We start from the raw sequence: 14,389 nt of genomic DNA on the forward strand, positions 1-14,389 counted from the left end.
AGTGAACACAGAAGTAGATTATGCGTTCGTAGAGATACATTGTATAAAACAGTTTATTTCTATGGTGCCTGTATACTGAGGAGAAAAAAAAGTCAGATTTTTTTGCTCCTATAAAACTAAAAAAATATGTAATTGTAATTTTTTTTGAGTCTCCACTGTATTTAAACCCACAACCTTGAACATTACAGGCAGCAGCAAAAGTTACTGACCCACAAGCTCTGGTGATGTCACAGGGAGAATTTTGTATACTTGATCTGTATTGCAGGCTCTGACTCCACAGGCAGATTATACTGATAAATTGCACACAGCAGTGTATTTCTATGTATTTATGTTCTAGAGAGAGAGTAAGGCTGCGTGTCCACGCTCAGGATGGCCGGCGGTATCGCCGCTCGGCGCTAAGCCCCGCCCCCTTTCTGGGACGCGATCATGCCGGATGTGTACTGTACACATCCGGGATCATCGCACCCCTCGCCATAGGGCCCTGTGATATTACCTGCGGCGACGCAGCGTCGCCGCAGGTAGCACGGACATGCTGCGATCTGAAAAGATGCGCAGCATGTCCGGAGTCGCAGGGCCGCCGCGTGCGGGTTTCCACGCATAGTGGACACGGGATTTCACAAAATCCCCTCCACTATGCTGGAACATCTGGACGCTGCGTGTTTGACGCTGCAGCGTCAATCACGCAGCGTTTACTTACTGTGGACACTCACCCTAAAAGATTTTTTTCATCCTATAAAATTACTAATAAAGAAAGCACTCGATAATGAAAACAATATAGATATTTTTAATGGGTTTTTTTAGAAAATAATAACCATCACAAATCGGCAAATAACCGATATATTTGCTTTCCCTATAACCGTGACGACCCAGTCAACACAGTGATCAGATTATTTATAGGAACTGGTAAATGATGTAAAAAATGGCGTGATTGTTATTTTTCTCTATTATGCCCATAACAAATGTAATAAAAATGTAACGTTGAGTCCATGTTCACATGTAGCATTAATGCAGCATTTTTTCTACTGCTTATTTTCTGCAGGTGTCCTCACCACACAATGCAACTACAATCTTCTTGATTATTGCGTGTTTTCTAAGTTTCTTTTATGCATTTTCCTCCTTATTTGATGAATTTTTAGTGCAGATGCGAAGCAGAGTTTTTAACACTTTTTTTATTGGTACAAAAAAGCTTTATCAGCTCTTAAAAATGCAATGGAGATTTTTTTCATGTGTTTTTTCAGAAGAAGCCTACAGAGAAAAAATGCACCAATGCCGAAGAGTTCAGCAGCGTCTTTACATGCACAAAGGGCCGGAATTTCATGGAATCACATCGACTTTGCTAGGAAATTTAGACCATGTTCACATGTTTTTTTTTTCTCTGGAGGCTTCTATGAGGAGTCTAAAAAAAGCACATGTAAAAATGACTTTTTAAAGTGCAGAATCAAAGCTTTTCTGTACTATAAAAAAAAATAATTAAAAACCCAGTTTCACATCTGCACAAAAAATGCATCAAGTAAGGGTGAAAAGGCCAAAAGACGCAGCAAAATGCAAGAACCAAAGAAGATTGTTATAGTGTAGTTTGGTGCGGACACCTGCAAGAGCAAAACACACAGTATTTCTGCAACGTGTGAACACGGCCTTACAGAGACAAAAAAGCCAGATGTCATATAGTGAAGGACATAAAGGTCACCATAAAGATGCTACAACTGTGAATGAACAAAAGCTAAACCCGTAGGTCCCAACCAGAGATAAGCAGGACACACGGATGATGTCGCTCCAACCCCGGATAATCCAAAGCCGTGCCGGGAGGTAAGAGATTCGCAGCCTCCCATTCAGCTGCCTTCTTCCCCTTCACCAGAGACCCATGAAATGATCCGCTCATCTCTAGTCCCAACTGTCCCTGATACAGTGGACAGTCCTGGATTTGGGTCTACACCCTTCAGTCTCGTCGGGTGTCTGCTGAATTTCCTTCACTGCCACTGCCCCTCTGACATCTCCTCCTGCCAGGGTAGAAAGAAATGGTAAATGGGCGTGGGTTGGGGTGTGGCCAAAATTTGACGCTAAGCACAACGCATCATTTGTGACTCTTTCTGTTCTTCAAAAGTTGGGAGGTATAGCTTAGGGGCAATCTTATTACAAGATGCAAAAATATAATGGGACATTAATGAGATCTTTCCAATGATCTTAATACACCTAGGTCTGCAACAATGACAATGAAGAATCTTCTATGCCATTCAGAAAGAAGGTTTTATCGTCAATACAGACATCAGTTCTTTACAGAAACTTCAGTCCAGCTCACCCAGTTGCTCCATGCTCATCCACCTGGCGCTCAGACACCGGCCTCGCCCTGGCCTCACATCAAGGAAAATAGAAAGAATTGGAGTCCGGCTTAATTTTTCAAAAGAAAATATAGTGCATTAAAAAGAAAAAAAATTACATGGTCCACATGTTTCAACTGCGCTAGGCAGTCTTACTCATGATTCAACCATTAGGTGGGATTCGAACCCAAGCTTCCGCATCAGAGGCCAACAGCATTACCTATGGTGCCACTAAGTCAGAAATCTATTTTTCTTCTTTTTTGGGGGGCTAAAATACATTTATTTTGAACATATACATTTTGCACACTTCTTGCGCCATTTTTTGAGTGGAGTTGTGACGACTGAAAAAAACCTACATTTTGAAATATCCATTTCTTTATTTTTAGTGGGGTGATAGGAATTTGTATCATTTTCTGAAACATTTTATTTATTCTCTTTTGGTAACTTGAACTACAATCATCTGATTGCTTCATTCAATACCATAGAATGAAAATCACAACACCCTATGAAGCCCAGTCGCAGGCTGCCCTTCACGACATTACCATCAAGGCCTGCGAGGAAGCATTATAGATGACAACCTGACAAGGACATGCCAGTACACCCAAAGGTGGGAAGTGGTTACATTCAAAAATATTTTTAAGGATCAAGAAAATTTCTTCAAGGAGAAAGTCTACTTGGTCGGAAGGCATGTGGGGGTCAAGTGACCAGAAATGGTTGATAGCTTCTAATCAATGAAGTTGTTGAAACAGTTTTTTAGGTTATTGATTGGTTTTATCATTTTAAGGCTATGTATTGAGGTGTGCTAGTCTCACAGCTCCATTGAACATACTTTAGATCATCATATTTTTCTATATTATTTTGTGTATACACAGAAATGTTTATGTTTGCACACACATATATATCTGTGTATATGCATGGTATCATTTTCTTTAGCAATCAGACCCCTTTATTTATTTAATTTAACAAATCACAAGTGAAGCCAGTGGTGCATTGGGTAGGGCTGTTACCCTCCGCTGCTGGGACGCTAGGATCAAATCCACCCAGTGAAGTTACATAAATGACAACAGTTTTTTTTTTAATTTTACTCCTGTGGTGTTGTGACTTTTGACCTAACCCTACGATGTCATTTCCTTTTCCTGTTTTATCTTGTATAAAAATCCCTTTTCATACTGTGCCATGGCCTAAGGGGGGTTACTTGTCCTGTGTCAGGAGGCATAGCCAGGGTTTAGTGGGTACCCGTCTGTCAGCTTATGTTAGTTGTGCTGCTAATTACCCCTTTTTAATTTTTTAACTATTTATTTTTTAAAATATTTATTGTTCGACTGGTGGTTTTTATAACTGATCTGGAGTTTGCTTGAGCTGCAACTGATTTTTCCATATTTTGGCCTTGGAACTGCATTGTGCGTTGTCATAGCACATCCTAATAAGGTGAGCATACAACCTTATGCCTTTGGTGTTGCTGTCATTTCTTGTTTCACCAAGATTAGTGATGAGCGCATGTGCTCTGATTAGGTGTTATCTGAGAATGCTTGGATGCTGAGTGACTTCAGCTGCACGTCTCATGGCTGTTAGACCGCAACACATGCAGGGATTGCCTAACAGTGCATGTCACAGCTGTTGACCAGACATGCAGCCGCTGGGTCTTGAGTCTATTTTTTGAGCATGGCCAAGATACTTGTTAGCACCTGAGCATGCTCTGATAACTTTATCTGAGCACATACACTCCTCACTAACCCCAGATGCCCACATAATGGAGTACCCTGTATCCCTCTCCTTTCCTTAGGTGTATTTCTGCCTCCATTAACTTCTAAATGACAAGCAACAATGCTGGTGTAATATGTTCAGGCTTCTTGTTTGTATAGACCTTCTAAATGGTTGCACTGACTATATGCTACAGCTTTCTTTATCACCTAGAAGGTGGATCTGGTGTTGGGTTACGGGGGAGGGTCATGTGCGTAAACTACTTTTTGAGCTTAAAATACTGTTGCACCTAACTTTGTCCCAGTCTATTTTTATTTTTTAGCGCCAACATGTGTTCATGAGATTTAAGGCCTGCTAAACAAAGTCCAGAAAAATGGAGAATAGTCTAGTCTATTCTATTATACTACATTTTATATTTATTTTCATTGCTCCTACCCCCACCTTGAAGCTGTTCCAGCTGGCGTCTACCTGACACTGCCTGTATGGTAGAGGTGTACCTTTTCAAGCTTCTCGGACTATAATCAGAAATCTATGCCAAATATTAATTGATGTAAAATTCTGCTATATTTAAGCCATGTGTGTATGTGTATATATATATGTATATATGTGTGTGTGTGTGTGTGTATATATATATGTGTATATATATGTGTATATATATGTGTATATATATGTGTATATATATGTGTATATATATGTGTATATATATGTGTATATATATGTGTATATATATGTGTATATATATGTGTATATATATGTGTATATATATGTGTATATATATGTGTATATATGTGTATATATGTGTATATATGTGTGTATATATATATATATATATATGTGTATGTGTATATATATGTATATATATATGTATATATATGTGTGTATATATATATATGTGTATATATATATATATATGTGTGTATATATATATGTGTGTGTATGTATATATATATATATATATATATATATATATATATATATATATATATATATATATATATATATATATATATATATAATTTTATTTATTTTTTTTTTTTTCTCATACACATTTTCTAAGAACATGCTGTATTTTCCTTTATAATCCTTAATATCCATACATTCAATTAACATTTCCTGCAAGGCAGTTGACCCCCAACGGTATGTAAAGTCAGCACAAGTATACTATATGGAGGGGAATGACTGGACTCGTGAGCCCTTCAAATCTTCAGACACCCACACATCCCAGTTGAGCTTCAGTACTATGGACTGGGTTCTGCTTTCTAGGAGTGAGGTGGTGACCGGGAAGCATAGCTCGAGAGGTTGGAGAGCTTTGAGCTGAAAACCCTAAAGGTGTGTAGTTTATGGCTCCGTTCACACTAGCAGTATTTGGTCAGTATTTTACCTCAGTATTTGTAGGCCAAAACAGGAGTGGAACAATCAGAGGAAAATTATAATAGAAACACATCACCACTTCTGGTTTTGGCCTACAAATACTGAACATGTGAATGTGGCCTTAGTGTGATGTAGGCAATGACCTGACTGCATTGGCTATGAATATTGTTTTTAATTATTTTTATTAATGCACAGGTCCATCGATACAACATCTACTAGGACACAATGGATCCCTCTGCAGTCATGGATAAGGTACCACCTCACAACTATCTCATTTAATTAATGTCACTTATTGCCCCCTGAAAGCACAACTAAATGTACAAACGGTGCAACTCTTATGCACTTATCACTATATTTTTGATCTATACCTTAATTTTGAGCACTTTATGCAACTGGGACTGAGATATGCTTGGGGTGGTGTGAACCACTGGTGGTCTAATCTCACCGCAGTGTATGGGAAATGTGGTGTACTTCAGTTGACTTTATTTTTTTCTTTTTGTAAGGCTAGGTTCACATTGCGTTAGAGCAGTCAGTTCAACCCATGCGTTAAACGGACTGTGCAACACAAGTGCCTTTTGAAGATTGCGTTAGCTCAGATGGTCCATCTGTGCTAGCGGTGACGGACCCCCAAACGCTGCAGACCGTGTCTGAGGGTCCGTCACAGAATGATGGCACCTCACTAACGCATGCTGATTATGACATGCGTTAGCAATGCGCTACATAATGGTAGTCAATGGGTGCGCTAACGCATCCATTACATAGCGTTAGTGCCGCTATGTAACGGATGCCGTCAGCGGATTGCCATTAACGCAATGTGAACCTAGCCTAATACTTGTCTGTGTGCATGGAACACTTAGGCTACTTTCACACATCAGGTTTTTGCCGTCAGACACATTCTGGCGAATTAAAAAAAAAAAACCCGGATCCGTAAAAAGTTGTAAAAAAAAAAACTAATGCAACGGATGTAATGTAAAAATGCATAAAAAACTGAATCCGTGGCCGGATTCATTATTTCACCTCACGTTTCATCCGATTTTCTCTGGATCAGTTGCTGGGCGTTTTTTCGCTGAACAGAAAAAACGTTCCTATGTATGTTTTCTCTGGCCACTGGAAAACTAATTTTTGACGGCTCCAGCAAAAATGGATGAAACGTGAGGCCATCAGGCGCAATCCAGCGCTAATACAAGTCTATGGCGGTTGTACGAAGCATAGGTGAGATTAAGAAACCTAATTTCAATTAAAAATGGATAAACTGGGCTTTTTTATCAGGAAAAACACATGTACATTAGACACAATGAACAGACCCTATATCTTGTATTGAAGCCTCTAATGAGCGTGTGCAAAGGTCAGTGAATGGAGAAGGAACGGGGTCAGCAGTGACATCGCCTATTGTGATTGGTGGATCCTGTCTTCAGCAGACTTCTCATCCGTCACCTAAATCTGCCAATAATAACACTTCCTGAAACATTAAGCATGAGCCAAAAACAAGCAAAAGGCGCCACAACTGCATTGGTCATGGTGAAAACTGCAAGATTTTTTTTCTTTTTCTAGTGAATAGTGGTGGAGCCCATATGGTTAGTAGGCAGTATGTATCGCATCATGGGTTCCCTTTGAGCCAAGTTTAAAAATCGCTTGCCCAGCAGTTTTAGTTTGTGGTTTGACCAGGAAACTACTGTAGGTACGCTTGTTCAAGGTAATCGGCCAATGTAATGGGCACCTAAGCATGGGATCACATGAGCGTTTAAAAAAAAAAAAAAAAAAAAAAAAACTAAATAAATCAGTTCTATCCAGAAAAAAGTGGGCAGATTTTTTTATATATATATTTTTTTTGACTTGTCATCCATATACAATCACGCAGATTTGGTCAGTGGGGAAAAAAAACTTGCTCATCCACACTGCCCCACTGAAGAACATAGGTCCGAGTGCTGATCGCGTTTTTTTTTCCACTGACTGCACTCGTACGGAAAATTGGATTGTGTGAATGAGCCCTTAGGGTGCGTGAGAGGAAATGCGTGGGAGTAGTGTACGCAGAGATGGCGGCTGTGGATTATGGAATTCTGATATGGTTTTCTGATATGAGAATTGCATTTTAACCTCTTATGTATTGATTGGGGGCATTTTGTAAAAAGTCAAATGGTTCAGCTGATTGACAATATGCAGGTCTACATCGCTGACTGCTGGCTGGATATAATCTGCCTGGCTCTACAGCCGCTGGTGCTGCGGTTCCCTAGTCTGAGCTGTACTATGCCATAGCGATGTCTTCTCTTCATTCACTCAGTTTTGGTAAAATAAAACTTGCAATGTGCACTTGATATGAGAACATAACCGAGATTTGGCATTAGGCTGGGGCGGCACGGTGACTCCTTGTATCATTGTGGCACTGCATCTGTTTCAGTGGGGTCGCATTGAAACCTGTAACCTACCGAGCGTGACGTTTTCTAAAAATTATCCTGAAGATGGACAACCCCTTTTTTTTTACTCTCAATTGTATGCGAGGAAAAAAAAAATATTTTTTGCAACTAGGTGTCATTAAAAATGCTGACTAGCTTGTTTCCCTACACACTTTATGATCTGTAGTAGAAAATAATCTGAGGAGCTAAGGAAATGGCGACAAACGCCTCATCAGACCCTCATTGTGGTGTCACTGATAGATTCTCAGTTACCTCATTGTGCAGCCAGTAGGTCTACAGAAGGCAAACTGTGGAGAAAGAGGGCGCGAAGCTGACCATGAAGTCCGTACAGAATGTGAAGTCGTTTATTAAATTATGCCAAGTGACAACAGCAAAACAATGCACAAGAAAAAGATGAGAAAAAATGTTACAAGGCTGCACTCAGGCATGAAAAAGACCATCGTCAAGAGGGAGTAAAAGGCTAAATATTAAATAAGTAAAAATGCTGAGAACTATGCGCTCAAGTGTATAATGGATCTGTCATGCATATGAAATGTATGTAAGAGGTTAAACAGAGATAGTACAGGTATTCATAGTGCTAGTGCAAAACCACTCCAGTAGATCTCTATAGATCCAAAATATTAGTACTTAGTACTAAAGAATAGTATATGGGCATAGTGCAGAAACATGTTAGCCAAGTATTCAAAACAGGAGGTATTTCATCATGGTGTAAAGACACTCAAATGGTAATGGGAGTACTCCGCTATAATACAGGGCTCAGTCTCCTGTATGGCGTCCACCCCGACGCGCGTTTCCACACTCTGCCTTCATAAGGGGGTTTTCCTTTTTGAATACTTGGGTAACATGTTTCTGCACTATACCCATATACTATTCTTTAGTACTATGACTGTATAGATCTACTGGAGTGGTTTTGCACTAGCACTTTACGGATACCTGTACTATCTGTCCTCCTGTATACATTTTATACACTTGAGCACAGTTCTCGGTATTTTGACTATTTAATATATAGCCTCTTGCTCCCTCTTGACTACGGTCTTTTTCGTGTCTGGGTGCGCGGCCCTATTAACACCTTTTTCTTTCTTGTAATTGGTATGTTTACCTGTGGTCACCTGATGTAATGTAATAAACTACCGTACTTATTTAGTCACAAATCCGCGCTTGTCTCACGGCCAGGGGAATATGACTGTGATTCCCAGGGGGCACAGGATACCCAGGAATCTGGCAGGGACTTGTCTCAGTGGCTGCTGTAGTCTGAGCTTTGCAGCAGTGGTTTTGGAACAGACTCCCAATGGCTTTCAAATCATGATGGGAGTTGTAGTATCACTGTTCTACAGCCACCTGCATTACTGGTCTATGACTAGGAGACTGGCCATAAAGAGGTGCAGCAGCAGCCACACTCCTCCAGTGCTGGGCGGCCTCGGCTCTCCCTCCAGAGTCCAGACAGTTCAGCCACAGCGCGCATGCGCGTCAGACACTCGCGGCCACCAGCGCCTCTCCTAGTCTGCTGGTCCGTGACGTCAGCGGGAAAGTTCCATTCGCACAGGGAGCTGCCTCCTCTCCATCGATTGGTAACGCCTGCGCCGCTGTCTCCGGCTTCCATTTGTCAGGTCTGGCTGTGTCGTTGACCGTGGGAGCTTCCCGGCGTCTCGGTTCTTTCTTGTCTTCCACAACCGACCCTCATCCCCCGGGAACCGTCACTCGGGGCCGGCGCACTGCCTGCAGAGCGTTGTGTGAGTCCGGCAGCTTTCCTGGCCCAGAAACGGAGACCGGGGGAGAGGGGAGGTGATAGGAAAGGAACCCAGGAGAAGAGTGACGAGAGTCGGGCAGGGAGCGCAGGCCTGAGCCCTCACAGCGGAGGACGCGGCTCATCCTGTCCCCATCTCGGAGTGTGCCGGCCGGCTGCACCCCCAGGTATCCTGCCCGGGGTCTGATGATGAGCCCGCGGCGGGGGTCCGGACCTTCCCCGGCAGCTCCTCTCACCAGCGGCTGAGACTCCCACCACACCAGCGGTGAGTGATCGCAGCGACCGGATCGCGGGCTTCTATCCCAGCATATCGGTGTGATCGGTGATTGTCCCGGGATCCTGCCCTCCAGGTGCCAAAGTGTGTGCCTTCTGTTATTAGAGATGGTCAATGTCAGTGTTGTGTGCGGATTCTGGGTCTGCCCTGGCAGCAGATGGCACCACTGATCATGGGGCAGCGTCCCTCCTGTGTGCGGATTCTGGATCTGCCCTGGCAGCAGATGGCACCACTGATCATGGGGCAGCGTCCCTCCTGTGTGCGGATTCTGGATCTGCCCTGGCAGCAGATGGCACCACTGATCATGGGGCAGCGTCCCTCCTGTGTGCGGATTCTGGGTCTGCCCTGGCAGCAGATGGCACCACTGATCATGGGGCAGCGTCCCTCCTGTGTGCAGATTCTGGGTCTGCCCTGACAGCAGATGGCACCATTGATCATGGGGCAGCGTCCCTCCTGTGTGCGGATTCTGGGTCTGCCCTGGCAGCAGATGGCACCACTGATCATGGGGCAGCGTCCCTCCTGTGTGCGGATTCTGGGTCTGCCCTGGCAGCAGATGGCACCACTGATCATGGGGCAGCGTCCCTCCTGTGTGCGGATTCTGGATCTGCCCTGGCAGCAGATGGCACCACTGATCATGGGGCAGCGTCCCTCCTGTGTGCAGATTCTGGATCTGCCCTGGCAGCAGATGGCACCACTGATCATGGGGCAGCGTCCCTCCTGTGTGCGGATTCTGGGTCTGCCCTGGCAGCAGATGGCACCACTGATCATGGGGCAGCGTCCCTCCTGTGTGCGGATTCTGGGTCTGCCCTGACAGCAGATGGCACCATTGATCATGGGGCAGCGTCCCTCCTGTGTGCGGATTCTGGGTCTGCCCTGGCAGCAGATGGCACCACTGATCATGGGGCAGCGTCCCTCCTGTGTGCGGATTCTGGGTCTGCCCTGGCAGCAGATGGCACCACTGATCATGGGGCAGCGTCCCTCCTGTGTGCAGATTCTGGATCTGCCCTGACAGCAGATGGCACCACTGATAATGGGGCAGCGTCCCTCCTGTGTGCGGATTCTGGGCCTGCCCTGGCAGCAGATGGCACCACTGATCATGGGGCAGTGTTCACTCCTGCCTGGCATCAGCTGATACTTGATGGGTTTCTAGGATCCTCAGTGCCAGTATGTCATTACAGCTTGTGTAATGAATGGCGGCTTATCTCAGGCGCCTAATTATGGGTGGCAAGCAGTTTTTACAATTTTTGCAAGAGATTTCCGTAAAACTGATCTAGAAGTGCCTTTACATGGAATTAGAAGACTATAACTTGTCATCTTAGTAGTTGGATGGCACATCTGGTTGCCACCAGTGTCATGGCAGATGTGCCATTCAGGATGCCATTTCAATGGTGGTCCGTGATCCTTCATGGTTTCTACATCAGTTCTTGGCGCATGGCTAGTAAGTCTAGTGGACCAGATGTGGGTGAACAGTTAGTAGGAGGGTCTATTGCCACTTGGCTAACATCTAGAAGGGTCATGCAGGATGACTGTCCTGTACTGCAGAGGTGTCAAACTGCATTCCTCGAGGGCTGCCAACAGGTCATGTTTTCAGGATTTCCTTAGCATTCCACAAGGTGCTGGAATCATTCTGTGCAGGTGATTAAATTATCACCTGTGCAATACAAGGAAATCCTGAAAACATGACCTGTTGGCGGCCCTCGAGGAATGCAGTTTGACACCTCTGCTGTACTGGATGCTTCCAGAATCTGGAAACTTCTTACTAGTGTCTGGTACTATTCGCTTGCCCTCTTTAGGTCTCTGGTAATGAGCAGCTCCGGTGCCAGCTGGTGAGTGTTGCTGGCATTTCATACTTCTGCTCCTGTGGTATGTCTCGCATGTGGACGGAGGTGATTGCATAGATAGAGGCTTCCTGTGCTCTTGTTTCTAGGTGTGTAATGTATATTGTGCTGGTTTCGCCTCCAGCTCTGACTATTCTGCTTTCAAGCTGATCAGGTGGCAAATAACCCATTAGTCAGAGGTCAGTGTGCCCCCTGGGTGATCAGGGTGTGACTTCTGGTGCATGCATGGTAATAAGCTGGGTTACTGGTGTAGGTTGGTTGTACACTGACTAATCTTTTTTTTTGGGGGGGACTTCTTGAGATTAATTCTCGTTTCTATCTTGCCAAGAGATTCTAGGCAAGCCCGTAAGGTTATGACTGCTGAGAACCTTACTTTCCACACTCCAGAATGGAGACCTGTGCCTAGATGGCCTCTGTGCAGAATCCTGGAGACTTCTGAGTACTGTGTAGTCCTCAGGATCTGTCTGCACACAGGTCTTCACGGATGAGCAGTGTCCACCTTGAGCTAGTGACCAGAACATGCAGGTGGGAATGTTAGACATCGGTTCTTCCATCCGCAGATCCTGTGTCCTGTTAATCTCCTGTAGTTTAGAGAATCTTGTGTTGGGCCAGAGGTCGCCCCTTCTCATTTTACAGCTCCTCCATGCTGGAGGAAACAGGTCTTGTTTTTCAAAGAGCATTGTAATCTGTAAATGCTGCGTTATCAGTCATCTGCAGAAATGATTGACGGCAGGACAGGGTGAATGGCATTTTATCTGCTCCACTGTAGTCACGGAAAACACATTTTAAAATTCCATTGTTTTTCTTTAAATAGACATTCAAGCCCTGTCAGGAACATTAATTTCCTTGGCAACCTAAAGTGATGGTGGAGGAGGATGGGGTATTGATGCTTGGAATCTGAGGTGGCCCTTGTGGTATCTACTAACTGGGACAACTTGTGGTATCTACTAACTGGGACAGCTTTTGGTATTAAGTAGGGCCATGTGCTGTGCATTTTTCATCGCCAAGCCGCCATTTTACATGCCACCTTTGATTCAGAAGGTCGTTTAGCTACTCCTTGCCATAATTTTGCAGAGTTTTTTGGTCTCAAGTGTGAATTCTGTCCACTGTCCTGAACGACTACATTTAGAACTCAGTGGTGGTTTGCCATTTTCTCCTTGAATTTCTGGCTTCAGCATGTTAAGGCCGTAGAGCACAACAGTTACCATAAGCTTTATTAAGGTGGTCTCTCATCGATGCCATTTAATGGGCATTTGTCATTAGAGGAACTTATTGATTCCAGATAACTTTGGAACAGGTTAAAGACGGCCAATAAATGGTTTGAAGCCGCACACGCATGCATTCTGCTGTAAGCGAGGGCCATCGCTGATCTAATGTGCATGTCCAGCAGCCCAAGTGGGGGATGGTGGCAGGTTGTTTTTGGTTATTGATCCAATCATGGCTGCTGTACCATTGTGGCCAGTGAGGTGGTGATTGGTAGGCAGCGGCTCCTTACAGCATCTACATTCTCCTCCCATATTCTTATGGATGCACTTCATTAGCATACCAACAGTTAAATAGAAAAGGAGCCAAAGATCTAAATAAGCAGTGTACATGGTGCAAGCCAGAGCGGAAGGTACATGGCTCAGAAGACTCAGCCTGCCAAGGACTTCATGCAGCTGTCCAACAGAGGTAGGGCAGGAAAGGCTTCTCTTTAAGATGCTCTTTGGTATATATTCCCTGAATGTCTAGGTTAGGTATTGCAGAATGTCTGTACATTGTTTTGAAGACTTCATTACCAGTGACGTGACCTGAAGTGCATGGGTGTCTTCTCCATGTCTGGATCTCTTGTGTCCCAGCTCCTGGACTAATTTTGGCCTATTATACTGTAGATTGCTTTAGTGGTAGATGGTCTGTCTCCAATCAAATATAGAGTTATGGCCCACCTACTGTAGTGACTATCTAAAAAAAGCATTGCCATTCAGTATACTGCCAGTGACATGTACTGTGGAATCAGTCTCCAGAAAAGCTGAAGCTACAGATTAGTCATGGAGTCTACGGGTCAGGTCACTTCTTGTATAAAAGGGTGGCGTTTAAGAATGCAGCTTGCTTCTAGGAAGTCGACTTTTCATCATAGCACGACATTCTTGGCTCCTGGATTTAAGTGGCTATGAGAACATCCAACTCCCAAGAGCTCTAAAGCCCCCGCCGCCTCCCAATTGTTTTACTGAAACCTTTTCATGGAAGAAGTAATTGTGAAACTGTAGCCCTGCTGGCTTTGTCTTTCTTTATGGGTTTGTGACTGATGGCTACCATGGGCTGGGTCGGGGTGTTATTTTCACCTAATGTTTGTTTTATGCCTGCCTAAGGCTGTGTTCACATGTAGCCAAAAATCCCCCCCCCCCCCCCCCCCAAAACCTGTGTATTGTCACATGATTTCCAAAAATCTGCAAATACAGAAACACTAATTCAGGCCAGTTCTATCACTGTTACTTTTATTAGGTATACTTTATGGGTCCATAGTTTTCTCTACCGTTGATCTACAGTAATTGCCTTTATAATGGCCAATTGAGCCAAACCTGCTCATATGTTTATTCCAGAGACCTCTGATATGAAGTGTCTTGGGTAAGCTGAAATAACAAGGTGGGAAGGGGGTCCCCAGCTATAGGTGGCATGTTAATTACTATAACAGTGCATAATCTTGAGGTTGTGGTTGGGTAGGGGGGGCTTTTACGGCCGTGGAGGGGTCTCTATGT

The 14,389-nt window shown here is 44.0% G+C and overlaps 1 protein-coding gene across 3 annotated transcripts in view; it reads left to right on the forward strand.

The window, feature by feature from the left end:
* The first annotated feature begins 3,493 nt into the window (after positions 1-3,493).
* The window catches only part of HIPK1 (homeodomain interacting protein kinase 1), a 54,755-nt gene continuing 43,859 nt past the window's right edge, over positions 3,494-14,389 (forward strand). For 2 of the 3 annotated variants that reach the window (XM_077294953.1, XM_077294955.1), the window contains exon 1: positions 9,675-9,807. The gene's annotated coding sequence lies outside the window, so the exon portion shown is untranslated. Of the gene's footprint in view, positions 3,744-5,582; positions 5,640-9,674; positions 9,808-14,389 lie in introns of those variants that run through there. The other variant, XM_077294954.1, reaches the window with a different exon arrangement.

The sequence above is a fragment of the Ranitomeya variabilis genome, chromosome 3 (assembly GCF_051348905.1).
Source record: "Ranitomeya variabilis isolate aRanVar5 chromosome 3, aRanVar5.hap1, whole genome shotgun sequence".
Lineage (NCBI taxonomy): Eukaryota > Metazoa > Chordata > Amphibia > Anura > Dendrobatidae > Ranitomeya > Ranitomeya variabilis.